This window comes from Lynx rufus, unplaced genomic scaffold (assembly GCF_022079265.1).
Source record: "Lynx rufus isolate CCGP_SWC_20201006 ecotype Redwood Valley unplaced genomic scaffold, mLynRuf1.p SCAF_5, whole genome shotgun sequence".
NCBI lineage: Eukaryota > Metazoa > Chordata > Mammalia > Carnivora > Felidae > Lynx > Lynx rufus.
The window spans coordinates 96,492,654-96,505,605 of NW_025814867.1; the positions used below are offsets into that span (position 1 = coordinate 96,492,654).

General features: G+C 36.0%; 1 protein-coding gene and 1 pseudogene across 2 annotated transcripts in view; both read left to right on the forward strand.

Moving 5' to 3' along the window:
- The window catches only part of LOC124526501 (uncharacterized), a 31,025-nt pseudogene extending 24,491 nt beyond the window's left edge, over positions 1-6,534 (forward strand).
- Positions 1-12,952, forward strand: part of LSAMP (limbic system associated membrane protein) — a 646,514-nt gene that overhangs the window by 211,578 nt on the left and 421,984 nt on the right. The window lies entirely within an intron of this gene.

Consider the following 12,952-nt stretch of genomic DNA (forward strand, 5'->3'; position numbering starts at 1 on the left):
CTCAAGGTATCTATTTGGACTGGCCTTTAAATATCAGCCACCTGATAACTCTCTCTCTTCATCAGTTCTAAGACACACATGAGAACTTGGTCTAGTGTATTGTCGAATTATGTAGTGATAAAAGCATGAGCTTCAGAGTTTGAGGGTTTGAGTACTTGTCAGTGAATTGTGTAACTTCTGGCCATTTACTCTCCTCTCTCAACCTCAGGGCTGACCGGTCTCTAAAGTTTCCTGTGAGGACTAAATGCCAGTGTATTTAGTAAATGATAGTGAAAATAAATGAAGGGAATGGAAGTAGATATTCTGTAATTACAATACCTCTTTATTAATTGGGTCAGGAGACATGTATGAAGCTCATGTACTTGGCACAATTCTACGTGTTCCATTCCATACTTCATTGCCTTGTATAAATGGCAAAGCTTCTTGCTCTCCTTTTATTTTTCCTGCTTTGCTCACTTATCAACAATTATTAACATTGCCACCATAGAGGCTAAGCAAAAGAGGAGAGAAAACAAAGAGTAAAATTTACCAAACCACAACTGATTTGGTTGTTGCCTGTACTTTTCAGCACATTGAAAAATGAGTTACACATATAAAGAAAAAGGAATATAGTACTTATAGGATTTATATGTTGTTACTTATTCTGCTATTAGGCTCATCTTTGCTTGAGTCTTTGTGAGCAAGAGTGGAAAGTGGATTTCATAACATGTTAAGGTTGGAGTAGGCCTTGTACTCCCACTAAATTTTATTCATACAGGCATGCTTTTGACATTACCATCAAAAAGTAGTTTTAGTGTCCTCAGTTTTTACATTCCATTTTTGCAATGGCAAATATTATGTCTGAAAACAGATTATTTAGATTGTAGGGGCATAGCATTTTTGGAGTAGGAAATGACCATGTAGATCATCTAGCACTGCTCTTTTGCTTTACAAATAAAGAATGTAAGGGCATGTAAAGACTCTAAGCACATTGTAGTAACATGCTCAAGTATAGAAAATTTTTTCTGAATAATTTTTTGAATTTATATATTGTTTTTCATTCAAATATCACAAGATAAAAAACTTTAAACAATGGACCTTTTGAAAATACTATAACATTAAGACAATGTGTGGGCTCAAACTAAGGATTTAAATAGCATTCAGTAGCTTGTTCAAACATAATCATGAATTTGCTGTTATTATATTATGAACTTATGGGATGCTTTTTATCTTACCAATTTCATAACTGGGTGCTATTAAAAAAAGCCATTACTTAATATTATGTGGTTTAACATTTCACAGGTGAAATCAAGATAGGCAAGATGAAAGTCAGGTTTGGGAGTGAGGCACACAGAGAAACATTTTTGTTTAGCATATAGTATTCTCTTCTTTTAGAGTTTAGATGAATCTCAAAATACAGATATTGGGAATAATAGAATTTAGCCTTTATAGTATACAGTAATGGGCTGGGAATGAATCGTTTGCCCAACCTTCTGACTAGTATAACTTGAGTCATTTTTGTTTCATGTGTTAAAATAAAATGCACAGCAGATTTAAAATCAGAAATTAATAACATTCAAAAAACATTATTCTACACCAATAACATCTCTAGAAAAATAATAGTATTTTTTAGAAAAATGAAATGCAAAAAAAAAGTAATGTTTCACTACAAAGCAAGCCTTCCTTTTTTCCAGTTACCAGTGAATCGGGCCCCACTTGTCTTGTCCTTAGTTTTTTGATGATAATTAGTATAGAGTGGAGAAATACAAGCAGTGCGCAGATACACTAATAATGTTGATAATGAAATGCACCACAACATTTACTGAATAGCTATTATGTGCCTATTGGCATTTTCACGTATGTTGACTCATATGTAAAAGAGTAGTGTTTGGAAGTGAGATCTAAAAGCTGGAAAGGAAGACTTATTTTAGTCTAAATTCTATTCCAATATCTGGATTAAAATAATTCATACAGTATTTATTCTTTAGTCCTTTATTTAATTTAAATGTAAAAACAATATTGAAGTCACAGTTAATATGGAGGTATACTACTGCCTACATAGTAAGGTAGCATCTTGGATTTACTCTGATCTCTTCAGAGAAAAGATGATTTTGTAATAAATATTCCAATAGCCTCATGAAATAACATATATAATGTAATTTTTAAAAGTTGGTGACACACAGTAAATATTCAAATGTCATTTCCTTTTTCTTTACCAGTATAGAACATTACTGTTATATTATACAACAAAGATATGGAGACTGAGTTATTTAAGACTTATGGAAAAATCGATCTCTCTCTTCTTTCTGTCTCTGTTTCTGAGTCCCTTTCTCTCTCTCTGTCTCTCTCTCTCTTCCTCATTACCTCCCTCCCCCTCCCTTTCACCTTCCACCTTTTCCTCCCTGTGCATTCATGCACATGCATGTATGATTTTTAAAGTTAATAAGGTCATACTTTGGCAGGAAAACAAATATTTGAACGTTGGTCTATTAAGCGGTCAGTCTGTTTTCTTTTACTATAATGGCATGTCCCACCACATGCCTCTTAGAATATTTGTATTGTGGAAATATAATTGTGTTTTACACACACACACACACACACACACACACACACACACACATATGCATGGTCAAAAAGTTTTGTAGATACCAATTTAAAGCTTTTTTCCTAGGGACACCTGGGTGGTTCAGTAAGTTAAGCATCCAACTTCAGCTCAGGTCATCTGTAGCCTGCTTTGGATTCTGTGTCTCCCTTTCTCTCTGCCCCTCCCTTGCTACCACACACACTCTCTCTCAAGAATAAACATCTTTTTTTAATTAAAAAAAAATAAAAATTAAAAAATAAAGCTTTTTTTTTCTACAGGACATTTCAGAGCCTTTAGTATGTTTGCATAGACTTTGAATTTCCAAAAAGTGTATTAATCCAAACATTTCCCAAAGAACCCACATTTTCCATGAAACATTATTTTGGGATGTGTATTACACTTCAGAGTTGAAAGTGATAGAAAAAAATACTGTAAAAATAGCTGTTTCCATTTTACTATCAAGCAATCCAAGTACTCATGCCCTCAATTCAAGAGTAGAGAATTAAAAATTGGGATGTAGAAAAGTGATATATTTCACTTTTCAGAAGAGGCCTTGGTTTTGTTATCTTCCAGTTAACACAGAAGAAAATTTCTTTCTTTCCTAATAACCTACTCTATCAGGACTAATGCAGTCAGCTTTGATGGTAATTCTGTGGTTGAGTTTTAAACAAGAAATAATTTCCTTTTGACGGAATGGGATTTCTTATTTAAATGAATGAATGAAGTCCTATAGATGGCTACAATGTCCTTCACCATGTTTTGGTTTTGTTGTCGTCGTCGTCGTTGTTGTTGTTGTTGTTGTTTTTGTTGTTGTTGTTGTTTTTGACAAGTTCCACCTTTTTATCTTATCAGGAAGCATTTGGTCATATCATGAATTATTCTCTGTGTAAAGCCCTTTCAGTCTTTCCTCCTTCTCCTAACATGTCCTGAGAGAAGTCAAAATGAAAAATGAATGAGCCTATATTCTTCAATCCATGGGATCTGTAATCAGACCTGTAAAAACCTAAAAAAAAGCCCCTGTTCATCATACACAGAAGAAGACTCAACTATCATAGGCAGAGTATGCACAGAGTATATACTGGTTTGTGTCCATTGCATCCAATGCCAAGATCTCTGATCTCACTGTATTTGTTTCTAAGAGCCAAGCCCTAAAGTATCCCAGCCAGGAGTTGTGCAGGTGCCAGCTGCCAGTCAGCAGTTCTTTGCTTGAACCAGATTGTAAGTCCAGCATTTCAAGTGGAGAGTCTACAAACAGTCAGCAGGAAAATTTTCTGCTGCTCACAGAGCATGTTGCTATGCCTTCTGGAACTAGGAGAGGAGAATCAAGTATACCATGTGACCATTGCAAATTGAAATGCAACATGGAATTCATAGAGGCCACAGTATATCAGTAATTCACCTTAAGCTAGTACTTTATTATAATTTCTGTTCTGGCCCATTTTTACCCACAACACTTCATTACTTCAAGGTCCATCTTTTCTTATCATAAATATAATCTAGTCCAAAATTTCTTAAGTAAAATGTGCCTGCACATTTTTTTTTCTTGCAAACTCTCAGATGTTCTAAATGGCAGTTTTCTTTTCTACAGGGTTCTAAGAACCTTGTAGCGTGGGGTAAATAAATGTCCTTTGCTTTCTAATTTCTTACTAATATAGCAAAAGGATGCTTCCAAATAGTACAGGCCTCTCCCTAGTTTGAGTAGTTCAGCAGGTGCTGTGAAGCCCATCTGACATCCATCACAAGACCAGCTAGTTCGTTTAACTCATCTTCCATTACACATATCTACTTTCTTGGTGTTAAGAGCTGTGCTCATCTGAGACTCAGGCCGTTCCTTGCTGAAAGAAGAAGAAGAAGAAGAAGAAGAAGAAGAAGAAGAAGAAAGAAAGAAAGAGAGAAAGAAAGAGAAAGAAAGCAAAGGAAGGAAGGAAGATAGAGGAGGAAGGAAGGAAGGAAGGAAGGAAGGAAGGAAGGAAGGAAGGAAGGAAGGAAGAAAAAGGGAGGAAAAGAAAGAAAAGGAAAGGCAAGACAAAAAAACCAGCTTTCAAACCATCTTTTTCTCAAGCTAAGGTAGCTGGGGCTACGATTGATTTTTTTCACTTGGAAACTACAGATGCTCTACCAAGCATCTGGATAGCTTCTAAAGGACTGAATAGATTGTCAGTAGGCTTTCCATCTAGATACTCAATGGACCAAGTGAACATTTTTCTCTAAACATCTTCGGTTGAAGGGACTTTTACAAATTCCCTTTGCACAAATACAGATGGCTTCACTAAGAGAATATCAACTTCGTTCTTAAGTCTAAGGAATCTAATTTTACAATCTGTAACATCTGAGAACAGACGTTGGAAAAGTAAGTCATATGGTCACGTTTACTACCAATGTCTTGGAAAGCTGTTACCTGGCGATGCTAGTGAAATGGCCCAAACATGGCATGACTGTGGAATCGGAGGACTATATTTAGTACTTACAAGAGATGATCTGAAGGCTCTCCAGCAGCTCTTCTTGTACTAATTTCAAAACTCATGTGGAGCGTTCTATGCATATATGTATAAATGTGCTTAGTTCATGCACCATGACTAGGGCCCTAACTTTTAAAGATGAACCATATAATGATTTTCAGTTACAAACTGTGGGGATGTGTTTCTGGCTGATAATGTAAGGAAGGCATATCAGAAACTCAATGTTTAGAAGGGTAGAGGTTCAAGGTGTGACATCGATATAGAACACCAAGCAGAACCAAAGGAGTCTTTTACATATTGTTAGGATACAAAAACCTCCTAGGGTGCTTGAGAAATTCCACAATTATTTACCTGCTGATGTGTTTTTCCTCTCGACTTACAACTGAGATATATAGAAATTATATGTTCTAAGGTGTGGTGAAATTTCTTTCCTCCTTAACTGTGTTCTTTTTATGTTTTTTTTTTTTTCTTCATATTTTTCCTCCTTGGGTTCATTCTCTCCATGAAGTCACTACTGACTTCTCCAGACCAAAGTTCCCCTTCTCTGTATATAGACTTGCATTTCATTCAGAAGTGTCAGAGCCTGTAGACTTTAATAGTGCACACTCATAAGTAGTTTATGCAAGTTAGTGTTTGCTTTTTTTTTCTAGTGTGTGTATCAGTTCTTGAAAGACAAGGGTTATGCTTTTCCCTGTTTGTGCATCCCCTGTTCCAGGAGAGTGGAAGATACAGAACTTGTCTCTTACCAGGCCTATGCTTCAGAATGGAAAGGAGTCCCAGTTATTCACTCATGCTCTGCTCTAATCAGTGATTGAATTTGTCTGGACCTTGTCCTGTAAGAAGAACCAGACCTTTTCACTGCATCAAGTGTTAAAAAAAAACAGGCATCAGATCTAATTAATAATAATATAAAAGTCAATTTCACAGCCCATTACTTCACCAGACCAATATGGGAAAATTGAGGGGGACTTAAACAAATATGGGCGTTCTTTTGTGGTCTTCAGAGTGACCCATCGTCAAGTCCAGGAGAAGTGGAACTTCCTTGCATTCCCTCCCCAACTGATAGTATTTTGGCTCCATTAACCCAGACTGTAATGCAAAGGAAAAAGAATCAGGAAAAAATTTCAAGCCCAACCTCCTCAGTTTGCTTCATTAATAAGGCTACAAACTCTTTGTCAGGTTCCTCCTCCCTTTACCCCTCCCTTTCTCTTTCCGTTTCGTTTAACTGAAGGCAATTCATCTCATTTTAATTAATTTTTACTTGAAGCATTATCACCCTGAGTATAAAGGCAAAACGTTTTTTTTTTTTTTTTTTTAATTACAAAGCTAACGGCATTAATTACTAGTACAGTGAATGCATCGGCGCACGCAAGCCGAGTGGCTTCCAAGGAGCTGAGGCAGCAATTGGTGAACATCTCAACAGCTGGAAAAGGCTTAGTCACAAAGGAGAAACCTTTCTATGGTAACAATACGAAGGCTGTCTTCACACTGATTGAGCCACTGTTTAATTGAAGGTGACATAGCCGGCAGACTAGGGACAACACTATTGCATTACAGGGAAAAGGTTTTCATAGAGTCTCTCTGGACTTCCCACTAGGTCTACTGTCTGATAGAAAACTCAGAAACCAAACAAATTTTGAAATATATGAGAATGGCTGCAGTAGCATAGCACTTCAGTATGTGTGAATGTAATATTAAATGTATTGTCCCCCACCAATTTAGTTTTTGCCCTATTACTTAAGAAGCAGTCTCATGATGTGCTAAAAAGCTAAAACCCAATAACTAATCCATAGCTAGAGAGGATTAGCTAATAGGGAGTGTTTGTAAGATCAGAAGGTTTACATGTTAACCTGATAAAGATAAGCAAAAGTATTTTACCCACAAGCTTGAAAGACTCAATAAGTACATCAGAGCAGAGCCTTTTAAGTGTTTTTTTTTTCTTCATGCAATGTGTGCATTCTCTGTTTGTCAACCAAAATGCCATGAAGAAACTTCTCTGCCACTTTGTAGACAGCTCATAGAACAAGTAGGGCCCTATTTCTGCCCCAACACTTCCTTAATTGGCTGCCAAAGAAAAGGGTTATAGACTATTCTGAATGCATGCAGCTCAAAACTTTCCTCCCAATCTCCTTTGATTCCAGACATTTCTCCATGCTGATTTAAAATCTAGCCACCCCACCACCACCACCCCTTCATTTCCTTGTAAATCTGTTACCCTCTCTTTTTCTTTCTCCATTACATTTTTTAGTGAATACAATACTTAAATATGGTTCTGAAAACCTACCTATACCACCTGTAAGATCTGAAATTATTTAGAGAAGAAGAGAATCTTGCCCAATAACTCCTAAAGTCTTTGAAGATCAGCTTTTACACCTTCCTTGGAAACTCTACCAAAGACATCACACCTCTCTTCCCTTTTAAGTTTTGCTGTCGTTTTCTCCAATACATAAAATTTCAAATAAATATAAAATAATACTTTTTATTCCAATTTAGGTTTTTATTTTTTTAATTTTATTTTAAATTTAATTATTGAAAAAATTATATATTTATTAGCTTCTTTTTGTAGATGCAAAGTACTTCAACATGATTTTATATAAAATTATCACTTGTAGCCTTACCTGTGAACTCAACCACAAATTATAAATATGTTTCTATGGGAACAGTATGTGGCCAATTCTCAATGACTGAATTATAAATGAAATTTTGAAATGTGTGCTTTGTATACTGGCCATTGCTAGTAATTATTGGTAATCAGGAGTGTAACTCAGTGATATGCATATAGCAAATTTATTTCTAGCTAACAAAATTTCAAATAAGCAGGAATTTCCAGCTAATGTTACCTCTCTGGTGTTAACATAGATCTGAATTTAGATTTTATTTGTAACTACTCAGAATATGTTTTAACTTCTAGATTTTCTTTTGATTCCTTAAATAAGTAAATGATTATTGTGTTATTTGAGGATGTGAGAAAAAGGCAAATGTTTCTGCTGATTTTTCTCTGAATATCTTAATGTTGCAGAATAAGACTATGACCCCCCCCCCAGAAAACACTTTCAAAAGATTTGATATTCTTTGTTTTTGAAATTTCCATAATAAAAACTTTCAAAACATAATTAAAATTTAGAGAAAATTAATTGCTGAATTTATTCAAATTTTTATGAAACATGACATTTATTTGGATTTAAATTTGTCAAATAGTTTTATTACTTTCTTAATCCAGATGGTTTCATTGATCGCGGGAGCAGCATGATGAAGCTGATATTCCCCAAGTGGTTCCTTCCCAGTTCTCATTTGAAAGAGTCTATAGGAAATACTAGATGAGCTATTGAATAGCTGCTTGCCCAAATGCCCCCAGCTTCCTTCATGAGTAGAGGAGGAATTAATGTTAATCTCCTTTTGAGAGGCTAGACTAGTTTTCTTATAGTACCTACATTTACTTTCCATGATATGTTTTCCTTATGACAGCATGTAGAATTGACCTCCCTTATTTTGCCACATTGTTTTCACACTTTACAAGAACAAAGCAGGGGTGCCTGGGTGGCTCATTGGTTAAGCTCCCAACTCTTGATTTCAGCTTAGGTCATGATCTCATAGTTTATGAGATCAAGCCTGCCATAGGGCTCTGTGCTGATAGTGTCGAACCTGCTTGGGATTCTCCCTCCCCCTCTCTCTCTCTAGCACTCATCCACTTATCCTCTCTCTCTCTCAAAATAAATAAATATTTTTAAAAAATAACAAAATGATCACCACTGTTGCCACAACAACATAGCAATACACATGAGAATCATAGTGATATTAATAGCTATCATTTAATTGAATGCTCACTCTTTATACTTACACTGTATTGCACTAATCAGTTTTCAGGCTCATTCAATCACCACATCGGGTAGACAGCATCATTACCCTCATTTTACGTATAAGGAAAGTGAGGCTTGGAGAGCTCAGTACTTTGCTCAAACTGACATGATTAGTAGGGTGAAAACTTCATTCAAACAAGATCTGTCTGATTCCAGAACCTGAGCTTTAAGTATTCTAGTGATAGTAATAATGAAAGTATAATTAGCATTGGTAACACTGATTCATCATCGGATAACATCACAGGATGCTTTTCTGAAGGGATGTCTTCTCTAGTACTTCACAACCTTTTCAAGAACAGTTTTGTTGAGTAGGAAGAACTATGCCCCATATGCAATAAAGAGGATTTTAAAAAGAGGTTTAAAAAACAACAACAACCACATTTAGAGAAACCAGCAGGAATGATATTCTCACTCTTTTGAAGGTGAACTCTACTGAACTTGTGCATCCTATTATTTACATTTTGGAACTGGCTTATGTTACTTTTTTCCAAAAATAAACAAACAAACAAACAAAAATTAGCTTGTGCTTACTATGTACAAACATAACTACACTCATATATAATTAATTTGAATTAATAGAATGCAGGATGCTTTATGTACAGTCTCCTTTGAACCAGTACCAACATGATTGAATTTTGGTAAGAGTTTAAAAAGCACAAGTATTGGGATGCTAGGCAAAATTTTGTTGTTGAAAGTTATGACCCTTTAAAATGTGAATCAACAGGGGTGCCTGGGTGGTTCAGTCGGCTAAGCGTCCAACTTCAGCCTAGGTCATGATCTTGTAGTTCCTGAGTTCGAGCCCCACGTCAGGCTCTGTGCTGACAGCTCAGAGCCTGTAGCTTGTTTCAGATTCTGTGTCTCCCTCTCTCTCTCTGCCCCTCCCCCATTCACACTTGGTTTCTCTCTGTCAAAAATAAGTAAACATGAAAACAAAATATGAATCAGCAGTTCCATTGTTCAATACTCAATATATACAAAACGGGGTTGTCTCTTCCATATGTGTGTTGTCACCCATAAAATTCTCAAATAAGATGGCAGAGGAAAGAAAAAAAGAAGAAAGGAGAGGCAAGATGATAAAACAAGAGAAATAAGAGGAGAGATAGGAAAAGAGAAATAAAAATAGAGAAAAAGAGGGGGAAAACCTTGCTATGGAAGGAAAATAGCTTGGGCCTAAAATACATATATCAGACATCAGTTAAGTAGGGTAAAGCTGGATTTTGAATATTTGTTATACTCATTCACTTAACACATGCTTATTAACCCTATGTATTTGGTGTATCTGGTGCTGTGCTTGGCTTATGGTAATGAAAAAAATAAACGTGGAGCTTTGAACCAAGTAAGGAAAGTAAATTTCAATCCCCGAATGCTATATCAATGCATATTCTGATTAGTGCTATGATGACAATATATCTGGTAGATGTGCTATAGATTGTGTGGTCACGTAAGACCACTCCATGGAGTGGTTAAATTGAGACCACAAAGATGAGAAGACTCTACCTATGTGAAGAGCAGTGCAGGAGTAGATACATAGATTTACAAGCAGGTGTATAGGTTTTACCTGAAGCCGTTCATAATGTAAAATAATTTCATGAATCCTGAACCACTGATTCTGTGATTATTTATTTGCTTCTCTATGAAGGGGGATTGGTTTTAAACAAACTTGAAGCAGAACAGCAAACCCAAGTTTGCCAAATTCTCAAGGAGGGTCCTTTTCATTCATTTGTAATAGCAATAGAAGTTATGAGGATAAAACATTGGTTGCATATTTCTTGAAAAAAAAGTCCATGACCTAAATTTGTTACAGTATGGAAGGAGAAGGAAGGAATGGCTGCAGAAGACAAATCAGTGGTGGTATGTGGGATGGGATAGGGGATAGGGTGGAAGGGGGAATTTGTGGATCCTGAGTCCTCAGCACGCACTGCATAACGTTAGAAGAAGTAGTCTTCCTATTATAATAATACCATCCATGCACTTTATTAAGCCCTCTGTGATATGTCTACATTACACACACTAAAGAGAGAGAACATTAAACCTTAGATAAAACCATCTAATATATAGTTCTGCAAGGATATGGGCCATGAAAGGATGAAGAACGGCTGATACAAGATGTCACTCTCTGTAGACAAGGGGGTGCCTGTTATGTAACTGAGTCCTTGAGTGATCAAAAGATATGTTCTGTTGGCTAGAGGATAGTGTCACTGAAAGACACTTATGAGAAAAGTTTTTGGTGATAAAAATAACGCAAATGAACTGCTCTGTCCTTCTAGCCAAGATCAGCAACAAGACGAGAGAGAATCAAAGAATGCTACAAAGGAAATTCATTTTCTGGGATCCACTTGTAGTAGAAGTGAAGTAAGTGGCAATTTGTCAAACTTTGATCTCATGCTTCTGGGTTAGACAATCAGCTCTTTTCAGAAGCTGAGGAGACAGGCTATCATCTAAAGAGGGGACTTGACTGAAGCATGAGAACAATTCCAAGCTTAGCACCTAATGTTCAGGAGGAGAGGGTTGGGGAGGTGTGTGGAGTTTTGTGGTGTTCCAGATAGCAGTTCATGAACTTTTGGGGGAGAATTAGAGATGGAATTCAGGAGAAACCTATTGATTGTTCAGTCGTTAAATCAATGATTTTAACCTGACAAAATGAAAAAAATTTGAAGAGGTACCATGAAGAGCATTTAATTTGTTTTGAAAGCTGGACAGCTAGATGCATAGAGCAGAGTTGTGAAAAGATTAAATAATCCAGTCACACAGCATAGAAGAAAAAAATATGGAGATTAGAGCTTTTCTTTTACATTGGAAGATGATTTGTAAAATTGAGTGTTTATTTTGGAGAGATAATTGTTATTTTAAAGAACTAAACATCATAATATAAGACAGTTTGAGGAACTCTTTTTTTCCAGCATTTTATTTATTGTTTTCAAAAACACAGGAAATAATAGAATAATATAATAAATGCTTAAATATTCAAATTCTAATATTCTCTAATTATTATCAATTTGTCACATCACCTATATTTGGATGATGTATTTAAAAGTCAGTTAAAGATCACATATACTTCACTACTAAATAATGAAGTTTTTAACTTCAACGTCTGTCCCTACATAACCTCAGTACCATTATTACACCTAACACAAATATCAGTAATTGCTTTCTTTCTAAATACCATCTATCTTAAGGTCTATGTTAGTTTTCTAGCGCTGCCATAACAAATTGCCATAAACTAGGTGGCTTAAGACAATAGAAATTTATTCTCTCACACTTCTGGAGACCAGAAGTCCAAAATCAAGATGTGGCAGGGATGCACTTCCTCTGATGGCTCTAAAGGAAAATTCTCCCTTGTGTCTTGCAGCTTCTGGTAGCTTGAGGAGTCCCTTGGCTTGTGGCAACTTAGCTCCAATCTGTCTATGCCTGCAGATGGTCTTCTCAACTGTGTGGTTTATTTATCTCTCTGTGTCATCTTCTTTTTTAATGTTTATTTATTTATTTTGAGAGAGAAAGAGCCCGCACAACTGTGCACAAGTGTGAGGGGGAGGGGCACAGAGAGAGGGAAAGAGAGTATCCCAAGTAGGCTCCATGCTGTCAACAGAGCCTGATGTGGGGCTTGGACTCATGAACTGTGAGATCATGACCTGAGCCAAAACCAAGAGTTGGATGCTAACCAGCTCAGCCACCCAGGTGCCTATGTGTCTTGTATTTTAACAACATTAGTCACTGGATTTAGGGGCCATCCTAAATCAAGGATGATCTCATCTTGAGATTCTTAATTATATCTGCAAAGAACCTATTTCCATATAAGATCACATTCATAGATCCTGGGATTTAGGACTTGGACATATCTTTTTGGGAGCCATTAGTATATTCACTACACATCCATATTCAAGTTTACCCTGAATATTTTCTAAAATACTCTTTATAGTATTTGTTCAAATTACTATCAGAGTCTATTCATTGTGCAAAATATGTAAATTGCAAGCTGAGAAAAATCTGGTTTTGATCCATAAATCAAAAGTACTACAGATTCATTCGTTTAACAAATATGAGTTAATACTAAGCACTTACTATAAGCAAGACAT